At 40.4% G+C, this 27,306-nt stretch overlaps 1 pseudogene across 1 annotated transcript in view; it reads right to left on the bottom strand.

Moving 5' to 3' along the window:
- The window catches only part of LOC149464925 (uncharacterized), a 60,836-nt pseudogene that overhangs the window by 10,650 nt on the left and 22,880 nt on the right, over positions 1-27,306 (bottom strand). The window contains exons 5-11 of the transcript XR_016312286.1: positions 24,070-24,190; positions 23,275-23,450; positions 22,262-22,392; positions 20,067-20,205; positions 18,530-18,641; positions 18,109-18,190; positions 6,493-9,194 (exon numbers count right to left, since the gene is read on the bottom strand). The product of XR_016312286.1 is annotated as an uncharacterized LOC149464925 (transcript). The remainder of the gene's footprint in view (positions 1-6,492; positions 9,195-18,108; positions 18,191-18,529; positions 18,642-20,066; positions 20,206-22,261; positions 22,393-23,274; positions 23,451-24,069; positions 24,191-27,306) is intronic.

A 27,306-nucleotide genomic window follows, 5' to 3' on the forward strand; every position in this document is an offset into this window, starting at 1 on the left:
CATCTGCACCAGTGATCCACATCTGACACCGTGTACCAGTGCTCATCCACTTCTGTACCAGTTATCAACATCTAGGGGAGAATGTCACTATCACACCAAGGATCACCAATATGGGTCCAAAAGTTTTAATAAACGATCACATAGTTACAGCAAAGGCAACTTTTTGGAGTCTTGCAGGACCCCTTCATCAGGCATGTGACCCTGATGGAGTCCTGCGAGACTCCGAAACGTTGCCTTGCTGTAACTATGTGATCATTTATTAAAACTTTTGGACCCATATTGGTGATCCTCGGTGTGCTGGTGACATTCTCCTTTGCTGATTCTGTTCGGTTCCAGCCGACGGTCGCTACAGCACCCACTTATACACACAGCCATTTTTAACGCAGGAACATGTGCGTTTGGATTGTACACTTGCATAGTGATAAACATCTCTCACAGTGTACCAGTGTCAAATCTACATCTGTACCAGTGAATATCAAAATGTCTAAAAAATTATACACCAGCGAGGAGGCTTATCCAGATACTGAGTATGACGGACGAGAGTAGCGGGGATCTCTATTTGTCAGACTCAGATTCTGTGTATGAGCCAATTGAAAGCAGTGGGTCAGAAATGGATTCTGAGGAGGATAGAGTCCAAAGAGGTTTAGGAGATTTGAGGAGGAGCAGACATCCACCAGTAACGCAGTGGCGAGTACAAGCAGCGCAGCACTCCCAGAAGATAGGCAGGCATCCAAGGGTAATTCCATTGTCCTGGTGCTCCAGGGCCTTCAAAATTGTGATAGGTAGTCAGGAATTGAGATGTGTAATTTATACCTTTCCAAAAAGGGGTAATTTGGGGGGTATTTGTACTGTCCTGGCTTGTTAGTGTCTCAAGAAATGAGATAGGCCATCAGTACATCAGGTTTGATCAGGTGTGTTCAGTTTTCAATGATTGGTCCCTTAGCTTGTAGACTCTATAACTTCCACACAGACCAAATAATACACACAGATTTGGATTGTATTTACCAAAGCAATGTAGCAGTATACATTTTGGCCCAAATTTATGAAGAAAAATTACTTATTTGCAAAATTTTATAACAGAAACAAAGAAAAATGCGGGTTTTTTTCAAATTTTCGGTCTTTTTTCATTTACAGCGCAAAAAATAAAAAATCCCAGTGCTAATTAAATACCACGAAAATAAATCTCTATTTGTGTGAAAAAAGGACGACAATTGCATTTTGGTACAGTGTTGCATGACTGCGTAATTATCATTCAAAGTGTGAGAGCGCTGAAAGCTGAACATTGGTCTGGGCAGGGAGGGGGTAAAAGTGCCTTGTATTGAGGTGGTTAAATGGGAGGCAATCAATTTATTTTGAAAGTCATGACTTTTTTTTTTTATGAACTTGGATCATTTGATATATTATATTAAGTATTTTTGATCTGTTATTGTTCCTTTATCATGAATAAGCATACCCTTGTAGAAAATATCATATAACAACTGCAGATGCAAGTGAATAATACATAAAAATTGATAGACAAAACCAATTTCTTAGTTTCCCAGCAGACTGATTTTAAAATCCCCTGTGAAGCACAGCAATAAAAAAAATCATCAGCCAAAAGTGGAATGAGTTTGCATAACATGTACAACTACAAGCATGACCCCATAATTCCCTCAAAAGATGATATGCTGCTGCTTAAAAGGTAACCTTCACTCATAGACGTTTCTTCTGAAACTGCTGATTGCTTTGGTTTCATGTTGATTCAATCATCTCTAATACTTTCCGAGATACTGACTTGAAATAGCACATCAAAACTTTTGCTTTCAGTCGGAAATTCTAATTGCTATGCATAAGTGTTCAAGCTAAAGACAGCCAACAACATATAAGTAAAAGCCCTGGTACAGGGTTTTTTTAGGGTCCAATCACATTCCCACTCGTGATTTTGTGTGGTTCATTTTCTACACAGTATCGCGTGTCATGCATAGGGCAGCCCATTAATTTCAATGTGATGTCCATGCACATTTGTCACCCAAAAGAAGCTCCTGCTCCTTTTTTGGATGACAAGCTTCACACTAGGTGCAATTGCAGCAAAATTGCACCGCAGTTAGAATGAATGGCACCCAACACACATGTTGCCCATTTTGCATGGATTGTCATGCAATTTGGAATTGCAAGCAGAATTGCAGTGATTCCACCCATAATTCCAAATCATGAAGTGTGAATGACTGTGAATAGCCTTTTAATGTGGCCTCTGTACTGGACATTTTTACTCCTTGCACTAGCATGTTGGAGCACTGGCTCATTCCTGGGATCTGGAACCTAGTGTTACATACAGTGATGTCATACTTTGGTGCTTTTAGGATTTGTGGGGAAGATTTAAAAAATTGTCAAGTCTTACAAGCAGCACCTACACTGCCTTTATTCCCTTAATCATACAGACCTGTATGAAGTGTTGTAAATCACTTTACACATCTCCCTTGAATTTATCTCTACAATGGTTCTTGGCTGTGATAGTAAGTATTTTTTTTTCAAGATTCGGATATCAGAGGACATTTCATACACTTGCCAAGCCTAATAGTAGATAGTCACATTCATTTTCTATATCCAGATATACAGATTAAGTATGTCAGTGGATAAAAAAACAACACCACATCCCAGTAAATACAGTAACAACAAGGCCAAAAAATTGGAGTTTTGCATTTCAAGATGTTGTTCAAAAATATAAATGTTTTATTATGTCCCAAACAGTACAAATGTTAAAACCACATATACTGTAAAAAAAAACTAAGATTTCAGCATCCTCATACAGTACTGTTTCCACCCCCAGTAGCCAGTACATAATAAGTGATAATTCAGTACAGTTTACATATTGTAATTCAAACCCAAACAGACCAGGGCTTGGTGACGGTCTACAATAATCAAAACATGCTGATTATGGATATAACCAAAAATAATATTGCTATCAAGAAAGCTGTTTATTATATTCTATAGTCTGGTTCACAATTATACATAGGTAGGTAAATTCAAGTGATAAGGCAACAATTTTAATGCAAGCATTATGAGGATCCCTTAAAAGGGGCATAGGGCGGGGAACAAGTGCCTTAAAAATCAATACTATAGGAACCAGAAGGAAAGGGGGGGGGGTGGGGAAGGTAGAAGAGGAAGTGGGTAAGGGGAAATGGGGGAAGACATAGAAGACCACGAGAAACGGTTGTAATACATTAACAATACCAATCAATATACAGTATATCATATATTTACTCCATATGGTGTGAGCTATCAGATTTTAACTGTGCAATTAGGGTTACGTGACCATAGGGTCCAAGCCTTGTGGAATTTAGTGTTGGGAAGTTGTAAGAGAGAAAATCTTCTCTCCATATCACATTGGGTGTTTAGATCGAATATCACTTTAGTCAGAGACAGGGAGTCTAGGGATTTCCATAGTCTGGTAATGTTATTTTTAGCTGTGTAAAGGATATAGACGATAATGGTACGTGAGTCAGGAGGGAATTTTTCTAGCCCGATATGGAATAGAGCTAGTGAGGGGTTAAGTCTCACTTTGTTCCCTGTTATTACTGAGATCAAATCAAAAATATTATTCCAGAAGGATCTAATCGATTTGCACAACCAGATTATATGAAAGAGGGAACCACTTTCTCCACATTGTCTCCAGCACTGTGGGGACCATGTTGGGTATATTTTGTTTAGTCGATGAGGAGTTAAATACCAATGGTGTAAGAGTTTAAAGTACGTGAGGTACAGTGAGATGCTTTATAGGTTATATCAAAGGCTCCGTTCCACATTTGATCAGTTAGTATTTGGGACATTAAAGCTTCCCACTTAGTTAATGATGGCATCCTTAGTTTAAATTTTGATTAGACAATGAGGGAATAAAACAGATATTCCTTTACCTGGGTAACTGTTTTTACTTAGGAATTGAAAAGCTTGGATAGGTAGTGTAGTGAAGTGTGGGATGTTTGTGTTCTTAAGGCAATGGCAAATTCTATAATAGTTAAAGCTTTCCTTTAATGGAAGTGAGAATTTGTTTTGAAGGTAATGAAATGGGGAGAGGTTACGGTTTATAAATAGGTCCGACAGAGATACGATACCTGTGGATTCCCATTTGGTGAGATTTATATGCGATATAAAAACATGTAGGACCTTGAAGGGAGTAGAAATCTTTACTGAATTTGAGAAGGAGTGAGTTATCATGGATTACCATGCTTCCAGAGAGGCCTTGATACAAGGGTGTTTGAAAGGAATTGATTTGTGGTTTGATGAGCCTAGGATGAGGTGAGTCTGCGGTGTTGTAGGATGAAATATTTAAGCTTCCATGTTGGTCCAAAGTTTTTCTTTAGAGGGGTGCCACCAATAGTATATTTGGTCGAGTAGCGTAGCTATGTCATAAGTGTGTAGGTGTGGTAGGCTTGTTCCCCCTTTACTATATGGGTGAATTAATAAATTGTTAGTGCATCTGGGTCTTTTTGATTCCCAGACAAATTGGGAGAAAAGTTTTTGGGCAGTATGGAAGAATTTCAGGGGAACCGGAATAGGTAGAGTTTTATAAATATATAACATTTTAGGGAGTATAAACATTTTTTGAGATGCAACTCGACCAAGTTTAGAGAGGCTGTAAGTTCGGAATGTTTGGATTTCTTTGGGAAGAGACTGGAGGAATGTTTTGTGGTTGAAGTCATACATTTTGAGGTAAGGTTGTTAAATTGATTCCAAGATAGGGAATTGATCAGTCCAGATAAATGGAATTTTTTTTGAGAGAAACCTCTGGGTGTATGTAGGTTTAGTGTTTGGGATTTATTTGCATTAAGTTGTAATATGATATATTGGTGTAGGAAGCTAATATCTCCATGGTTCTATTCAGAGATCGAGAGGGATTGGTGATTATTAAAATTATGTCATCTGTGAATCAGCTTATTTTATGTTCAGAATCTTGGTATTTGATAACTGGCTCATCTCATATTTTTGATGCAAGTGATTCGTCTAAGAGAGCAAATATGATGGGGGATAATGGGCATCCCTGTCTGGCGCCGTTTGTGATTTCAAACATGCCGTCTGTAAGTACCCTGGCTGATGGGGAAGAATATAGGGACATGATAGCCCTTTGTATCCAAACTGAAATTCCAAATTTTTGTAATGTTGATTGCATAAATCCCCAGTGGATGCGGTCGAAGGCCTTTTCTGCATCCAGTGATAGGATCAGAGAAGGCTTTCGGTGGTCTTGTAGGTTGTAGATAAGTGAAATTAAGTGCCTAGTGGTGTCTGGGGCTTGACGACCCGGTATGAACCCTACTTGGTCTGAATGGACCAATGATGGTAGTATAGAGAGTAGTGTGCATGCTATTGTTTTGGCATATATTTTAACATCAGTGTTAATAAGGGATATTGGTCTATAGTTTTGCACTAATTTGGGGGTCTTTCCCTGTTTAAGAATAGTGGTTATAGTAGATTGTAGCATTTCTTTTGGCATAGTACTGGAAGATGCAGCATAATTGAAGAATTTAGATAGGTGTGGTGCTAGGATATTAGCAAACTGTTTATAGTATTCATTGGTGTATCCGTCACTGCCAGGGGACTTATTAAGCTGCAATGAGCTGATCACCTTTTTCGATTTCCTTTGAGTGGAAAGGTTCAGAGATGGATTGAAGTTGAATCAAAGTAAGGGTTGGGAGTTTGACGGATTGTAAGAAATATTGAATGTTTTCAGGAATTGGTTGGGGAGTATCTTTATCGTCTTTGAGGTTGTAGAGAGACTAGTAGAAGTCTGCAAATGCGTTAGCTATGTCTACTGGGTTAGACACAAGGGTTTTGGAATTTGGATTGTGAATTGCCTGTATTTTGTTTTTAAGTTGCTGTCGTTTAACCATTTTGGGTAAGAGGGAGCTTGCTTTGTTGTTTAAAGAGTAGTATTTGGCCCTTGTCTTTTTTTAGCTTTTGGTCAGATTGATGTAGTAGAAGGGATCAGAGTTTTTCCCTTTCTGTTAATAAGGAGGAGTTTTCCACAGAAGGGTTATTTTTGTTTATATTTTCTCTATTTTTAATGGATGCTAAGAGTTCTTGAATTTGAAGCCTCCTGTCAGTATTTGAGAATTTATTTTTATGAGGATTCCTCTCATAAAGACCTTATAGGTGGACCATAAGGGTGCAAAAAATAGATTGTGTGCTTCTCTAATAGTTTTCCTATGTTCTAAATCTGTTAAGAGCAGGGACGGACTGACCATTAGAGCACTTGGGCACTGCCCGAGGGCCCAGGGTCAGTATGGTACCTTTCAGAGGCTTTTTTGGGTGTGGTTTGAGTGTGGGTGAGGACACAGGGGCCCCATGATCCCCTATTGTCCGGGGGGCCCCATGAGTTGTCAGTCTGCCCCTGGTTAAGAACATGGAGTTTAGTGTTGGGTAGTCTGCCTGGTGCAGTTAGTGAAATAGCAATAGGAGTGTGGTCTGACCACATTATTGATCCTATTGAGGATGATGAGATGTGTTGTAGAGTCCATTTACCTGTTAGGAAGAAGTCTATTCTGGAGTATGATAGTTGGAAAGATGAGTAGTAAGAGTAGTCCTGCTCGAATCCATGTTGACATCTCCAGATGTTGTATAGGTCGTTTTCATGGAGAAATTGATTCAAGCTGTGATTTGGAGATCTTTTACATGATGATGATGACATGTGGGTATTCCCCACTGTATTGAAATCTCCACCTATGATTAGATGGCCTTTTTTAATTGGAGTTATTTTGTTAGGACCATATATATTGACAGGCGTGCATGGGTTATTATTGATAAGACATACCAAGATCAGGAAGCATCCCAGGGGATCGACGTATTCATGTGTGAGTTGAAAGGAAATCGTGTTCTTGATAGCAGTTAGGACTCCATTAGTCTTTTTATGGTGAGATGCCATGAATCTTGTTGGGAAGTTTTTCAGTTTGAAGAAAGGTGTTTTAGATGTGTTGAAGTGGGTTTCTTGGTTAAAGATAATATCTGCATGTTGCGCATGTACAGTATCTCTCGGTTTAGCAACAATCTTTTGAAGGGAGAGTTAAGTCCTCTTATGGATAATGATATGATATTAAGCATCGTGCATAAGTTTAGCTTTGTGGTGGAGGTGGCACATATCAAGCTTTTGTATAGGAATTGGAGTAGATTGTCTTCTGGAGTGGTGGTAATAGGTCAAGTGTGAAATATAGTCACTTGTAGGTAGCAGGAATATATATATAGATTGTGGTAGTTTAGTATTTGTATGGAGTGATAGAGACTGACAGGAACAGTGGGGAAAAAAACCAAAAACTAATATATAAAAAAGGTTTGCAAAAAATGCAAGAGTCATGGGTAGCCTGAAAGGCTACTGTCATTTGGGGACAGCATCTTGAACTGAGCACTATCCAGGTATTACCCGGAAATAACCAGTAAACAGTGGTGAACATTTTGAATGAATCAGATTAATATAGCAACATCATAAATTGGGTTAGGTTGAGGGACTAACTCGTGGTAAGATTCTGGTTAGGTCCAGTCACCTTCCATTTGATGGGGTTGTTGATGATTTTGGTGGCAGTCATCTTCTGGGATTATGTTCCAATCTTTGAGAAGGTTAATACCTTCATCTAGGCATTTTATAGTGTGGGTTTTACTCTGGTGTTTTATAATGAGCTTGATGGGGAAACCCCATTGGTACCCTATATTGTGATTTCTGAGAGCCTTAGTGATAGAAATCAGTTTTTTTCTATTGAGGAGTGTTTCTTTTGATAGGTCTGCATATAGTTTGATCCCTGCGTGAGAGGTCGGGAATGCTGATGGGTTTCTTGCGGCCGCCATTAATTTTTCCTTAATGTGATAAAAATGTATCCTTAGTAGTATGTCTCTTGGGACTGCGGCTGGTAAAAAATGATGGTTTTGGAATTTTGTGTGCTTTATCTAGTGCAGCTTCCATTGTATTAATTGATGGTATTAGGTGTTTTATTAGTTGTTGCAAGTATGGAAATAGTGCGTCGGCTATGATTGTTTGTGGGATACCTAAAATTTTAATGTTGTTTCTTCTGGAGCAGTCTTCCAAGTCCGCAATTTTATTTCTTAGTTGAAGGATCTCAGATTCTTGATGTGCGTGTGCGTCTACTACCGTATTGTGGGCCAGAAACATATCAGACATTTTGTTCTCAATATGTTGTAAGCGCTTAGAATGATCAGAAATGGCATTTGAAATAGGGGTTATCACATTAGTAATATCATTATGTAGAGTCAGTCTTAGGGAGAGAAGCATGTTTTTCATGGATAATTCAGACACGGGTTGATCAGATGCTGGAAACTCCTCAATAGTTGACTGTAGTTGTAGGGTAGGAGTATACAGAGTAGCAGAGGCATGTGTATCTGTAATGATAGGGCCTTCTATCTGGGCCTGGATTTTGCAGGGCTCCGTGTTGAGGGGAAGATGACTCACCTGGGTCACCTTCATAGAGAGGAACGAGTAGCCTGGGGTCTGGTGAGTAGCTGTTTTCTTCAGCTTCAGGGACGGAGCGTCTGCTCTGTGAGGTGCCGGCACCATCTTGGGATCTGATTTCCTAGGCTGGGTAAAGTCTGTTAATCTTTGCTGCTGTGCTCCCGATTTCTGCATTCTGGGCATTGTACCGGAGGGTGTGGGGAGTTGATCCCCTGAATCTGGAGGGTCTGGTTCCCGTTTGTCGGGTTGTAGCCACTGCGATGTCGGAGGTGACTACGGAGAGTCACTACATCGTGGCCATCTTGGGAGCCGGCCGCACATGCACCCCCTTAAGCTGTTTATTAATTTACCCGCACAGAGAGCCCTATAGATTCCCTATATGATGGAAGTCACTGGAAGAACAGGGTGATGCAGATGGGACCCACAGCCAGTATTTGTATCTCCTTATATGATATTACTCATTTCGGTGGTATACTTACAGTGACATTGTAGCTGGCACAGTATTCTACATTACCACTGTATACTATATTTAGCGCCAAAGCAAGAATTGCTCTTGGTACGGATTGACAATCCATACATCTCCCCCTGGGGCACATTTAAACAGCGATGTTATAAATGTTGATTCATATTTACTGTGTAAAAAATTTAAACTTTTCTTTTTTGATTAGTTATTATTACTATGAGTATTTCATTTTCATGAGAAGTTTTCCTTAACAATAATGCATTCTTATGTCTCAGATTTTGGTAGCATTAGAGAAAAATATTCATTGTTCTGCAAAAAAAGAAACACAAAAACAATTAACGTGAGTTTAACAAGGGAAACCATAGTTTTATTTTTCAGTAAACTAATATGTACCGTTATTAAGTAATCCTTTGACTGCCCTTTATTTACATGCCACTTGTCCCATATTTTTATAATTATACAAGGATACTACAGTTCTGTTGTTTCGGAAAAGCATATTCTGAGTAAATATTACTTCAAGGTAATCCTGTGATTGTATTTTTTTTAACATGCAATTTATTCTATATTTTTATATTTACGTCAAAACACAGATTTGAAAACTAGCTGTAGTCGTCATGCAACCAGCGGTTAAGAGAAGATTGACTTTGCAAAGTGAAAAATCAGCTTAGTGAATGAGGTGAAATTGTGGTTAAACTAATCATCCAATCATGTGCAAGCAAAATCCTGTTTTTTTTTTCCTTGCATATGATTGGAGAGTGAATTTTTACATTGCAAGATAACATGTTCAAGTCCATTTGGGTAGAACTACAAAGCAGTAAGCCTGTATATGAAATGAGCCAGTTTGGTGACTTCTATGTACATACTGTATATACTGCACTTACAAGTTATACTGTCCATTTAAAGTAAAAAACTTTCTGTACAGTTGCTATTTACATACAGTGGGGCAAAAAAGTATTTAGTCAGCCACCAATTGTGCAAGTTCTCCCACTTAAAAAGATGAGAGAGGCCTGTAATTGGCATCATAGGTAGACCTCAACTATGAGAGACAAAATGAGAAAAAAAAATTCAGATAATCACATTGGCTGATTTGGAAAGAATTTATTTGCAAATTATGGTGGAAAATAATTATTTAGTCACCTACAAACAAGCAAGATTTCTGGCTCTCACAGACCTGTACCTTCTTCTTTAAGAGGCTCCTCTGTCCTGCACTCATTACCTGTATCAATGGCATCTGTTTGAACTTGTTATCAGTATAAAAGACACCTGTCCACAACCTCAAACAGTCACACACCAAACTCCACTATGGTGAAGACCAAAGAGCTGTCAAAGGACACCAGAAACAAAATTGTAGACCTGCACCAGGCTGGGAAGACTGAATCTGCAATAGGCAAGCAGCTTGGTGTGAACAAATCAACTGGCCTAGCCAGTCTCCAGATCTCAACCCCATAGAAAACCTTTGGAGGGAGTTGAAAGTCCGTGTTGCCCAGCGACAGCCCCAAAACATCACTGCTCTAGAGGAGATCTGCATGAAGGAATGGGCCAACATACCAGCAACAGTGTGTGCCAACCTTGTGAAGACTTACAGGAAACGTTTGACCTCTGTCATTGCCAACAAAGGATATATAACAAAGTATTGAGATGAACTTTTGATATTGACCAAATACTTATTTTCCACTATAATTTGCAAATAAATTCTTTCCAAATCAGCCAATGTGATTGTCTGGATTTTTTTTTCTCATTTTGTCTCTCATAGTTGAGGTCTACCTATGATGCCAATTACAGGCCTCTCTTATCTTTTTAAGTGGGAGAACTTGCACAATTGGTGGCTGACTAAATACTTTTTTGCCCCACTGTATGTAGCCATACTTTGCTTTAATTCAAGCTCTAGATCAGTGCTTTTTTCAGCAAAGGCTCCCTTTAAAATTATGGACAGTCATAAATACACTTTTGCACACTGGTATTGAGTAGTATTCCAGCGTTTCTCTTCTTCCTCCGTTTTTCTCCATCACTGAGCTGATGTGACCCCAGCACTGATGAAGAGGGGCAGGGGAGGGTCAAAATAGGATGCTGTGCAGGCAGCTGACATCATCCTTATCAACTGATGATGTCATTGGTTGTCAAGACGCCAGCAGCTAGAAGGTCGTAATGGTGCACCATGAAAACCTGTGGCTTTGTGTAACTAAAACATGTTCCACCCGCTGGCTTGTATACAAGTTTTGGGCAACTTTCATACATTTTGCCAAGGAACCCCTGAAGAAACCTCAAGGCCCTCCAGGGTACGTTGAGAAAGGCTGCTCTAGATCATTTACCTGTTGCCAGGCTGAGCCTGTAGATGTGACTGCAGTCTCTTGTCTTGTTCAACCAACCAACTTCTATGAGACTACAGTTGGCTCAGAGGAGGAATGACCAGTGGAATGAACAAGGGTTTAAATAATTAGACTGCATTTGAGATGTGCCTAATTAGACTGCAATGAGTCTTTTATGGTCAAAGGACTAGAACTCCTGGTCTACAAATACAGGTATGTAAGCCTGGTAATAGGAGCTCCAAGAATATTAGGCTACTGACAAAATACAGGACTTTACAGAGCAGAGTGGTCACAAAGTGTTGCAAGAAGGAAAAACAAAAGTCTTGGGCGGGTACACTGTTGAATTTGTATTTCCAGAACAGCTAGTTCTAGTCACTATTTAATGTACACGTATTTAACACTCAAATTGCCATAGCAAAGCATTGTTATCTAAAGTCAAATACAACTCCATTCTCCACGCTGCTAAACAAACCTACTACAACACTCTTATCAAGACCCTCTCATCCAATCCTCATTAACTTTTTTCTACCCTTAATTCTCTACTCCACCCCCCCATGCCTACACCCACCAACTTACTGCACAGGAGATTGCCGTCATTTCAAAAACAAGATCGACACAATTTGTGATAAGATATCCAGTGTCAAGCTTCCTCCTCCAACCAACATACCAAGCCCAACACCACACCTTCAACCCTGTTAGCACCGAGGAAGTTACCAAACTCCTTTCCAAGGCTTACTTCACCACCTGTCCCCTGGAACCTGTCCCCTCATGATTATTTCAGCTTCTTTCCTGCTCTATCCTAAACTCTCTAACTTGCATTTTCAACCTCTTACTCTCCACAGGCACCTTTCCCTTCCCACTCAAACAAGCACTGGTTACCCCATACTTAAAAATCCCTCACTGGACCCCACATGTTTCAACAACTTAAGACCCATCTCCCTGCTCCCGTTTGTTAACAAGATGCTCAAGAAGCTTGGAGGCAACCATATGATCTGCTACCTCACTGATAACAACCTTCTCGATCCTCTACAGCAGCGGTTCTCAACCTGTGGGTCGCGACCCCTTTGGGGGTCGAACAACCCTTTCACAGGGGTCTCCTAAGACCATCGGAAAACACATATTTCCGATGGTCTTAGGAACCGAGACACCGCTCCTCTATCAGTCTCCAGGCGGGTCCGCCCACATGCAGATACGTCCACATTTCCCTGGACCACGATGTGTGCGCGGGATGACATGCCGCCCCTGTCATCTGGCCACATCCCCGGGATCACTCAACAGCTCCGCCTCCTCGCCAGTGATTGGCCACCAGAACTGTAGCTTAGGAGAGGCACACAGGCGGCCAATCACCGGCGAGGAGGTGGAGCTTGGAGAGGAGGAGCCGAGCAGCAGCGCGAAGATCAAAGAAGATCGAGCGAGGGAGTGGCCAGAGAAGGAAGACAGCTGGCAGGTAAGTGGCTGTAGCGTGCAGATGGTGCTGCTGCAGCCAGGTATGCTGGCTATAGATGGGAGAGGGAGGGAGCGAGCCCAGGCTGGAGCAGGAGTCAGCAAGGTAAGTATCATTGGTGTCAGTGGGAGGAATAGTGCCCCATCATTGGTGTCAGTAATACCAATGATGGGGCACTATTCCTCCCACTGACACCAATGATGGGGCACTATTTCCTCCCTCCCCCACTGACACCAATGATGGGGAACTATTCCTCCCCCCACTGACACCAACGATGAGGCACTATTCCTCCCCCCACTGACACCAACGATGAGGCACTATTCCTCCCCCCACTGACACCAACGATGGGGCACTATCCCCCCCACTGACACCAATGATGGGGCACAATTCCCCCCCACACTAGTATCAATGATGAGGCACTATCCCCCCCCACTGACACCAATGATGGGGCACTATTCCTCCCACTGACATCAACAATGTGGCACTATTCCTCCCACTGATACCAACGATGGGACACTATTCCTCCCTCTGACATCAGTGATGTGGCACTACTCCTCTCACTGACACCAATGATGTGGCACTACTCCTCTCACTGCTAAATTACAGTTATGAAGTAGCAACGAAAATAATTTTATGGTTGGGGGTCACCACAACATGAGGAACTGTATTAAAGGGTAGCGGCATTAGGAAGGTTGAGAACCACTGCTCTACAGTCTGGCTTCTGCCCACAACATTCCACTGAAACTGCCCTACTAAAACTCCCTAACGACCTACTAACTGCTAAAACCAATGGCCATTACTCCATACTCCTATTTCTAGACCTTTCCGCTGCCTTTGACACAGTTGACTACCCGGTCCTCCTCAGTAAACTCCACTCTGTTGGCCTCCGTGCCTCTACTGTCTCCTGGTTCTCCTCTTACCTTTCTCAGCGCACTTTCAGCATCACATACAAAAACTCCTCCTCCGCTCCTCTTCCTCTTTCCATTGGGGTACCCTAAGGCTCTGTCCTTGGGCCCCTCCTTTTCTCTCTCTACACCTCCTCCCTGGGCCAATTGGTAACCTCCCATGGCTTCCAATACCACCTCTATGCTGATGACACCTAGATCTATCTCTCCACTCCCCAGCTCACCCCCTCAATCTCCTCACGTATCACAAATCTACTAAGCAGCATATCAGTATTGATTTCCCACCTTAAACTCAATCTTTCCAAAACAGCTTGTAATATTTCCTCTTCCCCAATCCCCCACTCATTACTTTACCCTTAAGATTGACCTCACAACCATTGGTTCTTCCCCTCATACCAGGGTGCTAGGTGTAATCCTAGACTCTGACCTCTCCTCTGGATCCCACATCCAATCACTGGCTAAATCCTGCTGCCTCGACCTCCATAACATTTCTAAAATCCTCTTCTTTCTGACCAATGACACCAAAACAACTTATCCACATCTTGGTTATATCTCGCTTTGATTACTGCAACTCCCTCCTCACTGGTCTACCGTTACACAGGCTATCCCCCCTTCAGTCTATTATGAATGCTGCTGCTAGACTCATACACCTTACCAACCAATCAGTGACTAATGCCCCTCTCTGCCAATCCCTTCATTGGTTTCCACTAACCCAACGTATAAAATTAAAAATACTAACCACAACATACAAGTCATCCACAACACTGCCCCTAGCTATATCACCAACCTCATCCGCAGATGTTGTCTAAATCGCCCACTTCGCTCCTCCCAAGACATCTTTCTCTTTAGCCCCTTTGTCACCTCCTCCCATGCTCACCTCCAGGATTTCTCCAGAGCTTCTCCCATTCTCTGAAATGCAATACCGCAGTATGTCCGGTCAGCCCCCACCCTGTCTGCCTTTAGGCAAACTTTGAAAACTCACTTATTCAGGAAAGAGTACCCCACCTCCACCTAAGAACTGTACTTGAATCACCTCCACCAGATCATCCCCTGCAGCTATCACCTTTTCTACCACTTCTCCTTCCTTTAGATTGTAAGCTGCATGAGCAGGACCCTCCTGTTCCTTCTGTACTGAAATGTATTGTAATTGTACTGTCTTCCTTATATTGTAAAGCGCTGCGCAACTGTTGGCGCTATAAAAATCCTGTATAATAAGAATCTAAAGTGTGTTAAAAGATAAATTCACCATTTAAAAAAAAAATAAAAATTGCACGTCTTTTTGCAGGTAAAAAATGTACATTTAAACATTTTTTTATTAGGAACCTATACAGCATTGCACCCATAATCAGATTATGCGTGCGGTGCAAGGCTCCTGCAGACTGTCAGTGTAAGGAAGGCCATAGATGGTGCAAGAAAGAAATTTGGACTTGATTCCCCCATCAGCACAGTCGGGAAGTGTTGGGGGAGCCATCCGCACTGGGGGAAGACAGTGATTATTGATAGTGGCTATGCCAGCCACTAGTGATAATCTTATATAAAAAAATTAGAATCCAGCAGGCTGGTTGTACCCAAGTTTATTCTTGCTGAACCTGGCAAGATTCGATCCTGCAGGCAGCTACACAATGACAGGAACCATCAATGAACTATCTAGTTTTCACGAGTGATTAGGTAGTTGATTGAAAACTACAAGCCATTGGCCGCAATGGCCGATGGTAGTTGTATTTTGCCCCCTTCACAAAAGCCTGTGAATGAATGATGCGGCCGTGCGGGAGGAGCCCAGCACTTCCGTGTTTTCTTTTTTTTTCTTTTTCAAACTGCGGGTGTGGAGAGAAGATCCCTGGCTCACTGTCACTAGAGGTGGCAGATTGGGAAGAGACTGCAGGAGTGGGGACATGTTACATTTTCTACCCTAAAAATGGGTGGAATATGGTCCCAAAGGATAATTTATCATTTAAAGAAAAACTGTCAAGCAAACATTTGTACTACATGCTTTTGGCTGTAATTAGATTTTCTTCTGTACTTCTAGGACCTCCTAAACTCCTGTAATAAGTTACTTTCAGTAATAAGAGCTTGTCTTAAGTGCAATGCAAGTGCCCCTCTACTAATCACTGACAGTTATAGAATTGGGAGACAAAATAAAATCTAGGCCTCCCAATGATGTAGTTTTAGAAACACTGTCAGAGGTATATTCTAACAAAAACTCATTATGAGAAGGAGAAACTAAAATTGGAGCTGCAAAAAAAAAAAAGTTTGCATTTTTGGATAATATAGCTGTTTTATGTACTATAGGCTCTATGATAAGAACAAGCCACATTCAATGGTGGAAGGTGCAACCGTGCTAATTAAAAAAAATAGCTAGAAGATTGGAAAATATAGTGGTGCTATAGAGAAAGCAGACAGCATAGCAGAAATTGTATGGATTATGGTATAGCAGAGATTATTGCTGATAGTGGTATAATAAAAACAGTAAGAAAGTTGTTAGAACTATATGATGTTATGAAAAAGTGAGTGAAAATATGAAATGCATCGTAACAAAGTGTTAAGGAAATCTACAAATTGGAATGGGTACAAAATTGAATAGGTATAACAGAAATACTGTATGGCTTTTAAAAAAGAAAAAAACTGAAGCACACATCCCAAAAAGGGGTTTTCCTACCTGGAACATTTTTGCTGAAGACCCTGAATGAATTTATATATGAAAACAAAAATAGTGTGAACCTATGTGGTAAAACATCCATAGTGAAAGTAATACTTGCAGGGCATTATTATGGATTGTTACAGGTCACACCACAAGAATTACTATGCTAGTATTCAAAGCTACAAGCTGAAAAGTCAGCAAACAAAAACAAGTTATATATTTTGGCTTCTTTCAATTAACTGGAATGTTCAATCTAGTGGTTAGGTGTAAGGGAATTCTTGTGAGACGGCTGGCTCATAGAAATGAGCATGCGCGCAGCAATCCCCACAGAATGGAGACCAGACATGCGCATGTGCACAGGCACATGCACAGTGAATATTGGCACCAGACGGACTATTGAAAGGATGCTTCTGCCTGTGTTTAGTGCTGACTGGTCTTCAGCTGTTTCCCCTGTGTCCTGCAGTATTCTTATATGATCCCCTTGTTGCTTACCTGGCTTGTTTCTGACCTGACTTCGGATTCAACTCCTGACTTGTTGCTAGTTCCCTGTCCCGGCTCTGTTCCTGACTTCGGCTTTGCTCATGATTTGGTACTTCGCTGCCCGCCTCTTAGTGACCTTGGCTATTCCTGTGACCTTGCTCCTGTCTCTGATTCCAGCTTTCTGTCCTACTTGAGTGCCCACCCGGCTGTCTATTATACCAGCTCTGAACACCATAGAATGCTCCTGCTTCAAGTCGGATGGAAGATCTTACATGCCACTTATCCTTAACCTGTTGAGCAAGCGGAGTGCACTTTTAACCCAGGTGGGATTCCTGAACATCGCTACCGTTCCTGAACCGGTGGTTCGCCAGTATCTTCAGGACTCCAACTGTAAGCCCCTTTGGCAACATCTGCTGGCACCCTTGTTCCCCTGGTCCATCAGTACCCTCTGTTCCACTTCCAGCGGGGTCAGGGCTAGTGACACAAGTGAGGCCGACCTTTTAATTTCATTCTCCTATCAGGTACGTGAAATTAGGGTAAACATGCGCTATTGTATTCACATTATAAAATAATCATTTTCTGCAATTGGTGGATGAAAAAAGCCATTCCATATATGTTAATTTCTAGTAGCCCAAACCACATGCTAAAATGGTTCTAAAGGCAGAAGGAGAATGTTTTTTTTTACCTTGATGTATCCTATGATTTCAGGTAAAAAAAACCTTCAGGGTACAGCTAACTTCCAGCCCCCTCTTATACTTACCTGAGCCCCATCTCCATCCAGCGATGTGCATGAGAGCAGCGGCTCTCCTGGGTCTCTCTTCATTGGCTCACACAGCAGCTAGTGCCATTGGCTTCTGCTGCTGTCAATCACAGCCATTAAATGTAAGAGAAGAGAGCGGGGGGCAGGGCCAAGTTGCACTCCTGTGAATTGCTATTGCTATTGGGGGCATGTGGCAGAGAGTAGGAGACAGGACCCCCTGGTGGGGGACCAAAAAAGATGTGGATTGGGGCTGCTCTGTGCAAAACTATTGCACAGACCAGGTAAATATAACATGTTTATTATTATTTTTTTAATTACAATTATCACTTGGCTATAGGAACAACAATGGTAAAAGCATAATAATTTTCAGGACTGTTTAGATAAAACATTTCAGATGAAAAACTTTGATAATGCTGAGATTCAATCGGGTTCATAACAGTCGGGCAACTGGCCGCAAACATTTACCAAATCTTGGTAACTGAGAACATGAATTTTATTTTGGCAATTTTTACTATACATGGGTTATGTCTCTTGCTTGATGTATTTACTGTTTTTTAGGGTAAAAAAAAAACAATTATTGCATAGGCAAATAGGGAAAGGTTATTTAACAGGTAGTTCTTGATTAGTATGCTGCATGTCAGAATAGAAAATTCTTCCTACATTTTCAAGCAGTTGCCAAAGAGACATTACCTCCATATTTATTTTACTGTCTTCTGTAGATTCTAAATAATTCTTTGGCTGAGGAATCTGTGGAAAGCATGTATTCACAATCCTATATAAAGGAAGAGTAATGTAACTGGTGAATTAAAACACATATAATTGCTGCACAAGCCATTTTATATTTAAATATCATTAACATTACATTTCCATATGTATATCTAAGTACTAACTATATACTGTGTGTGTGTATATATATATATATATATATATATATATATACATACATACATACATACATACACACACACCATATAGCAAATTTACAATACATTGTGTTCAGTATCGCCTCAGAATTGTCAGTCATATTCATGTAATTGGCTCAGTGTGTTTTGACAGCTATGGATACTTTGAAACAGGCAAGATAAAAATTAAAAATAGAAATCCGATTTACCTTTTGTACTGCAGTGTAGTAATCATTAAGAGAACTGATATTAGGCCAGAGACCAGAATCACTGAAATCAACTCACTCTGCCATTCAGACTTGCCAACCAGGGGCATGGGACCTGAAACAATAATTGGAAGGACTATTTCTGACACAGCTTGTTGTTAGACAATGTAGGGTGTGCTCCCTATTGAGCAAGAAATATTTTATTGTACAAATTAAAAAGGTATTGCACAAGGATATTTTTCAGTTTAAAAGACATAAGGGCAAACATTTCTTTAATTTTATTGGTCATACAGCAATGAGCTCCTATGTCTCAGTCAATGCAAAAACCTACTATACCCTCTCAGTTCAGGTAACAGAAAAAATGTATATATAAAGTACTGTTTGTTATCGGCCAACAATTGCATATTATGTTGTGTATGTGTGTTTGTTTGTTTTTTGGATTCTAACAAGTGGTGCTGCTTTTATATAGCCTTTATTTTTAAATACCAACATGGCGCTGAAGAAAATACAAGCAGAAATCACCAAGCTAAGGGAACTACATACCACCACTACTCCAGCTATTGGGATATCACATCTAGCAGCTTTAGCCACTTTTCCCACTGCTTTCGTTCTTTGGATTTCAGTTCATACAAAGAGGCTCAGCATTACATATGAATATTCTCAAGGAGGTCTGCATGCAAATGCAGTCTGCCTAGAAGTGCCCACTTCTCCAGACCGACATCCCCCCCTCCATTACGGCATTGGCAGATTTGCCTATCTCCTCCCAAGTGCCAGCCCATTGCTTGCATCAGAGCTGAGGGCTCCTGAGAGGAGTACTGATACAAGGTGCTCTGATATTTTTTTCTGAATGGGCTGGCAGGAACCAATAAGTAAATTTGACCTTTTTTAGCACAGTGCACCACAATGTATAGTATGTGCACTGTGGAAAGTGGGCATTACTACAAGGGTTAAATGTGATTGAGCCCAAAATAGACATGATTTAATTCCCTCTTACCTTTCTCACCTTGGAGTTTTTATCTCTTTTCTCTATTATAACATTTATTCTAGGCTTTTAAAACTAGCCGTTTTTAAACTGAGTAAATCTGAAAACATTATTTGCTACATTTTGCCTTTAAAATATGTGAAACTTGTAATACCTCTTATTAGACATGGCTTCCAAAAATAAGCATTGGTTATTCCCTTCATGCCCACCCAAAAAAAAAATATGCATAACTTTAATATCATAGATTTGTAAAATTATTGTCAAATTAAGAACCCAATTAGTAAAAATGTTTGAGAACTGCCTAAATAAAAGACAAGTAAAAACTAAGTAAAATGTAGGAGCAATAAACAAATAAAAGCTGTAGATTGGGTAATATTTGCTAGTCTTGGTAGGTGTAAATCAGTATGAATCAAATTGTTAATTTTGTGGATCAGTTTACACATCTATCTTTTTATGTTTACTGTTGACATGCATTTGCTCTGAAGTCAACATTCTCAGATTTTGCAAGCAATTTAAAATTGGTAAATGGTGTATCTGCTGTGTGCACTGTAATCTTACCGCAGGATGTCCATTCACTCCATTCTCCCCAGTGTGTATTCATTTGACATTTCTCTATTCCACTGGCTCTGATTCTGACTGAGCATTCCTTTTCCACATTTGGAATCATATATGGACTTTTTGTAGGGTAGTAATGATCCTAAAAAAAATAAATATATTAATGTATTTTGTAGTCCGAATGATGCTCATATGAAAACAAAACCCAGTGACAAGAGATAACTGTCACATGATAAAGCTATTAACCAACAGTTTTAATGGTATCACTGACTTAATGAATGAGGGAAAGATTGTGCAGAATGGATCTCTCACTTGTGGAGGATTGATTCATTTGAATAGATCATGACTGCTATTATCTCTTCATAAAAAGGTCAGATAGCATCAGTGAGTGCAACGACCATAGTGCGTGCTCAAAAAAAGAGCACAATCTTCATTAAAGATATTTCAGCATTAGGTTCTTTCTCGGGGTCAGACTGGGCCACTACCCAACATGTGGTGAACCCGCAGGAATTTCTATGTGGCCCTCCTTCCACTGTGTCCACTGATCTTCTTTTATTTGTGGTTTTGTTTGCTATTCTTAGACATCAGATGATTGACAATGGACCAATAGCTCTTCAGCGACGCATGGACTGATATAATTTCCTATCACTAACAGCAGTTGCTAGGATGATAGGCTGCCATGCTGTCCAGCATCTGAATAATCTGAGTGGGGAGCATGGTAAACCATTTCTGCAACCTCTTACATAAAATAAGCAGTGAACACACTTGCCAGTCTGTTATCAATGAATAACATTAATGGAAGTAACCAATGTCCTTGCTCCCCATACTTAAGGCTATACTTAGTTATATTTTTGCATATGGCTGTACTTAGTTATATTCATAGGAGTATGTGATATATCAGCTATAGGCCAGTGAGATCCTCCTATAACCCAATAGATACATATTGAAAAACATATAAAATCACTTTGAGAATCTGCAGACAGAAGGACATACCCATTACATCAAGTTACACTTGGGGGCAATTTGTGGAAATGTTCTCACTCAAGTATAATTGTCTTTCATATATTAGCCCCTTTTATATATTATGTGTATTGGATTCTAGTTATCTGGTAACATGTAATATGGTCACTCAACAAGATTGGTCACTGCCACCCAAAAAATACTTACCTCACTCCAGCATACTATGCTTAGGGCAGTGCTTCTCAACCTTTTTTCAGTCAATGCACCCTTTAAAATTATGGACAGTCCCCAGGCTCCCTTTAAAATATGTACAGTTTTGAGGCACTCCATTCTAAAATGGGGTACCTCAAGACTGTACATAATTTTAAAAGGGCACCCCATTCTAAAACGTGAAACTCTATTCTAATAGTTCTATAAAACACAGCAACATCAACACATGTGGGACACCCAACATTAGAAGTGATTTATTCTTCCAAAGCAAATACACTTTTGCGCACTGGTACTGACTAGTTTTCCAGTGTTTCTCTTCTTCCTCCATTACTGAGCTAACCAGCACTGATAGAGAGGGGCAGGGGAGGGTCAAACTAGGATGCTGTGCAAGCAGCTGACATCCTCCTTATCAACTGATGATGTCATTGGTTGTCAAGATGCCGGGGGCTAGAAGGTTGTAATGGTGCACAATGAAAATCTGTGGCTTTGTGTAACTAAAAGACAGGCTTATTCCATAGGCTGGCTTGTCTACAAGTTATGGGAAATTTTTTGACATTTTGCCAAGGCACCCCAGGGTCCCTGGGCACCCTGGTTGAGAAAGGCTGGCTTAGGGAATAGCACAGAAGTTACAGGCAAAAACTAAAATACCAGTATGGTATTTATGGTGAGCTAAGTATGGAAGTATAGTGAGCTAAGCTTGAGCTCCCTATAAAAGCCTATTCAACAGTTCAGATACCCTACTGTCAGTTGTTGCAGTAGGCTGTTGCTTGTCTGGGTCAGCAGCTGGGAAGGAGGTGACTGTGGTCTACTGTGACACGGCCATTGTTTGTGTTTGCTGCACAGGCCAAATTTCAACAAGCTTCCCCTATTTATAGTTAGCCTTGTATTAGGATTAAACACAACACTGATTTCCTGACAAAAAACGTAATCAGTTCACGTGTATGTGTAACATTTGTGGATCTATGTAGAGTAACAATTTTATAAATGGAAGACTGAAAAACATTTTCGATATTGTATGTGGGCTATACCTTGTTTTTTTGAATGTTATACGTGAAACAATGTTCCCCAACATTATATTGTCTTTCTGGAATTTGCCAGGATATTGTCAGGTTGTCGTCAAATGATGACACTGAAATGACTCTTGGTGGATTAAAAATTTCTGTAATAGAAAACAAAAAACTATTTTTTGCTGTGAATACAAAAACATTATTATTATTTTAAACCCTTTATTTCAGCTCTAAGTGGTGTTACAAAACAGAGCCTTTGGGCATACCCTAGCTCAAGGCAGAACGAAAACTTAAGCAAATAAAGAAAAAGGAGAAAAAAAAAATAATAAGTACTAGAACCTCCAATTTAGTTTCTATAATACCCTCATGGAGGCTGCTCAGATCTGCCAAGGCATAAAATGGAAGGGTTAATAAACCAATATTCAAAAATCACTTGTCTAATACTACCAAGTCAGAGATACTGTACATATTCTGTAACATCCATTGTGTGGGGCACCAGGAGCAGTAGATTGGAAGGTAAATAGTAGGAATGTGCCTCCAAGATAGATATGTACCATACAAAAAAACAATCATAGCTAGAATTTTAAGAGCATCTTCCATGGTCGTCTATTTCGGGTTGTCTGTAGTAGTAGTAGTGAAATCAAGACATGTCCCATACTAAAATTTTATGCTTTCTGTAAGATTTCTATATGATTCACAGCTATCATCTTCCCATTTCTTCTCTTACTAGAACTACAGAACAAGCTGACTCAGAAGTCAAACTGTCAGCACAGAACTCCAAGTTCACAACCTCAAAGGTTAGCATTTCCCATGCCATTTGTAGGCCATTCAGTAGAACAAATCTCACCATGTTAGTTTGGATATGTCCTGTAGCCTGTAGGTTCTTTGTATTGTAACCGATAGCTAATCACTGTCAACATACTGAGGCTCTTAGGAAAAAAATATTCTAGAGATATCGGTCAATAAATATTCTTTGAAAGTAAAAACCGCAAATAAATGTAATTTTATTTTTAAACACGGATTGTATACTTTACCTATGTGTGCAAGCTTAATCTTTTCTTCAAACACCTCTATCCCAGGATCTGAGCCTTGTAAAACTATAGTGACATCATCGAAGAAGCCTAGTCTGAAATCATGAAATGTGCAGGCACCATTCCTTGTTTGGAAATTTCTTTCGTATTGTTGACACAGTACATTTGTAGTTCCTTGTCTACGGAAATTTAAAAGTCTCACGATTGATAAGGAAAACCATGTTAAAATACAGATTATAGTATAAAATAACTGCACTGCACCCTGATGCCCAGTTCTCTGTGTTTAATAAAATTTACCTATAAAATATACCTACCTGATAGGGTTCATAAAATTATATTGTTGCTCCTACCAACAAGTAGGGCGTTTGTGACAGCATAGCCTTTTGCATTTATTAAGACACATTGGTAGAAAGTGGTAGGGCTCTGGAAAGAGGATGGGCTCCCCTGTCCTTCATCTTTCGACCTACAGTTGGGATTCCACTTTTTTTCAGAGCATGCAGGGGATTGTGGGCTGTGATTTTCCATCACCTGTGATGGGAAGTGTAAATGTAATAACTTAAAAAGGATATTTTCTAATTCCTTATTGGATTCTACCAACAAATAATGACCACACATTAACACCCAAGGGGTCCTTTATCTGTTCATAAAAAAGTAGGAGGTGAATCAGGGATATGTGGCATCCATCTGCTCATCATTGCTGTTGATCCAGGTGCTAACAAACCAATCCACTCCAGACCATTTTCAACCAAAAAGATAAATAAATGCTTTAGTGCTACATAATGCATATACAGTACTTACCTGAGAGAAAGCATGTATGAAGTGCTGTCTGGAGCATTTTTGCCAAACATCCATGTACATGTCATTGAAGAGGTATTATAAACTCTGCAAGATACATTTTCTGCTGAGGTTCCATTTCTTTCTGAAGAGTATAACATACAGTGCATATAATGTCAGGACACATAAATTAATTATTAACAAGCATCAGATTCCAAATACTGATAAAAAGAGGAAATAATTTTAAAACATTTTTTTTTCAAAGGAGAACAAAATTAATTTATTGGACTGACATCAGCAAAATGTTGTACATTCTGTGACTTCCTTTTGGGGTAATACAGATTTTAATATCTGTTGATGCTGAACAATTTTCTTTTTCAATGATAGAATTGCTAACAATTGGTAAAATAATAGTTGAACAGTATCTAAGATGAAAAAATATACTCCCTAAAAAATGTTACTTTTACTAATGTAATATTGTCTAATGGGAAATGCTTTAACAGCATTAATAATTTTACAGAATTTGAAAAAACCTGTATAGATTAAGACTAGCTACTATGACCTATTTAAAAGTCCATGTTTTCTCTTGGTAAAGTCAGGGATGCCATGCTATGAGGTCCCCTTAAGCTAATTCTCCCTGTATCCCTAACTTTATAGCTGATCTCTAGGCAGATATAAAAGCCACAAATGAAAGCAGCTCTGTAATCATTAATACACAATCAAATTAATTTGTAATTGTATTTTTTTTTTTTTTTTTGTATTAACAATTTTTATTAGTTTTCATATACATATATATATATACAAGCAGTAAATTAAAAAAAAAAAAGGAACACAGGAAAAAAAGGTAGCACATCAATGGTGAAATCTGCATGGTTACAGACATAGTGTCACATAGCAACAGTGAGGAGGCCATCAAAACCGTACATTTGGAGAAAGGTGGGAGGAGGTGAAATTATCCCATGCGTGCCACACTGCCTCGAACACAGCAATCGAACAGGCGTGTAGAGCAGTCAGGTACTCCATCTGTCTCACATCAGCAATAATTTTAAACAGAGTTGGCATTGAAGGAGGTATAGAGGATAGCCAACACATAGAAATGCTTCTTCTAGCCGCTGTCAGGATATGTGTGGTGAGTTTCCTGGCCATTTGGGGAAGACCTGGGAATGGCAGGCTCAATAAAAAGTACAGGGGTTCAAAGGGAAGGGAGGTATGCAATAGCAATTGTAAAAAGGACAAAACTTCTTCCCAAAAGGGAACGATGGATCCACAAGTCCAAAAAATGTGGAAGAGGGAGCCAAGGTCTTTCCCGCAATGCCAGCAAGCGGAAGAAGCATTCGGATTAAAGGCATGAATTACATCGGGAGTTTTGTACCACAGCATCATAATTTTGTATGTATTTTCCTTATAGTATTTATTTTTTTTAATGCCAGCAGTGTAAGCATCTGATATTTATTTGGCATCTGCTTTTTGCAATCCCTGTATACAGCAGTGTATTTAGGTTTCCTGCTGCCCTAGGCAATACAAAAATCGGCTCCCTACCACCACCACTACCACCACGGAGAGACCCTGACACAAACCAACACCCCCCTACTCCATGAAGAGAGCCTGACATTGACCAACAATACCCCAGCTCTCCCTCCACCCAAGATAGCCTTCCACTACCACCGCCCTCCATACACTGGCAACCCCCACCACCACCACCACAGCGAGAGAGAGAAGACACTTACCTTCACAGATCCGGACATCCCCAGAAACAAGAGTCAGACTCTGCATACACCATCAAGAAGCCCACAGCCTCTCTCAGATCCCACTTGGTCCCCATGCTGCGTGTTTCCCTTCTTCCATCCCTTCTTTCGGGGGGGCGGTGCTGCCCCCCTGAAAAATGCCGCCCTAGGCAACTGCCTTGTTTGCCTTGTGGTAAATATGCCCCTGCCTGTATACCAGAAAGAAGCAGTGCAAGATGCAAATCAGTTAATGCTGACGAGAAGCATACTGATAGCAAAAGAAAGCAGAGTGACAGAGATATAAGTTCATCATTAGACATGTGAGATTAATTTTGTCTCGATTAGTTTTTTGGATGAAAATTTCATTTTTGGAGATTCAGATTTTTAGAATCTCTGAGCCTTGGTTCACACATGTGCAGGCCGTGTGGCCTGCGTTTGTGTGGGCATAGCAGCCTTTCATTTGAATGGGCTGCCGTGCCTGCGTTTTCAGGAGCATGCACCTTTTTTAACCACTTGCCCAGTGGGCACTTTTACCCCCTTCCTGCCCAGACTTTCATACTTTGAATGACAATTGCGCGGTCATGCAACACTGTACCCAACCTCAATTTTTATAATTTTTTTTTACACAAATAGAGCTTTCTTTTGGTGGTATTTGATCACCAACGGTGTTTTTATTTTTTGCTAAATTAACAAAAAAAGACCAACAATTTTGAAAACAAATTACTTGGTTTCTGTTATAAAGTTTTGTAAATAAGTCATTTTTCTCCTTCACTGATGGGCGCTGATAGGCTGCACTGATGGGCACTGATAGGCTGCACTGGTGGGCACTGATGAGAAGTCACTGATGGGCACTGATGAGGCTGCACTGTTAGGCAGCACTGATGGGCACTGTTAGGCTGCACTGATAGGTGGCATTGAGGGTCATTGGTAGGCAGTACTGATGTTCACTGTTAGGTGGCACTGATTAACTGATGGGCACTGATTGCTAGCACAGATGGGCACTATTGACTGCACTAATGGGGCTACACTGATCACCAGGACACTAATTATCAGGGCCCTGATGATCAGTGTGGATGTCCCCCTGCGAAATGCCGCTTACCGGCTCTCTTCTCCTCACACTCTGTCAGCGTGAGGAGAGGACTACCGATAACTGGCATTTCCTATTTACCTAGTTATCAGCTGTGATTGGACACAGCTGGTCACATGGTAGAAGCGGCTGTGATTGGCCTGTTCCTTAGCCATGTGATCAGCTGTGTCTGAAGGACACAGATTACAGATTGTGCGCCCCAGGTGGCACACGGGGGAGCATGGCTCTGGGAGGACGTCCATGGATGCCCTCCCAGAACTAGCCGACCATGCTGTAGCCGTCTTTCGACTATAGCGAGGTCAAAAAAGGTTAAAAACATGGACACAGGGAAATTGCATGGTCTTTTTGACTATGCAATTTCCCAGTGGTTCCTACACCTGCAAATGCACTGCGGGCTGAGGTGAGTGAGGGTGCTATTTAGAATGAATAGCAGCCTCAGGTGTCTCGTAA

Source organism: Staurois parvus, unplaced genomic scaffold (assembly GCF_062004578.1).
Source record: "Staurois parvus isolate SC_StPar_1 unplaced genomic scaffold, SC_StPar_1.0 ptg000145l, whole genome shotgun sequence".
In the NCBI taxonomy this organism is placed as follows: domain Eukaryota; kingdom Metazoa; phylum Chordata; class Amphibia; order Anura; family Ranidae; genus Staurois; species Staurois parvus.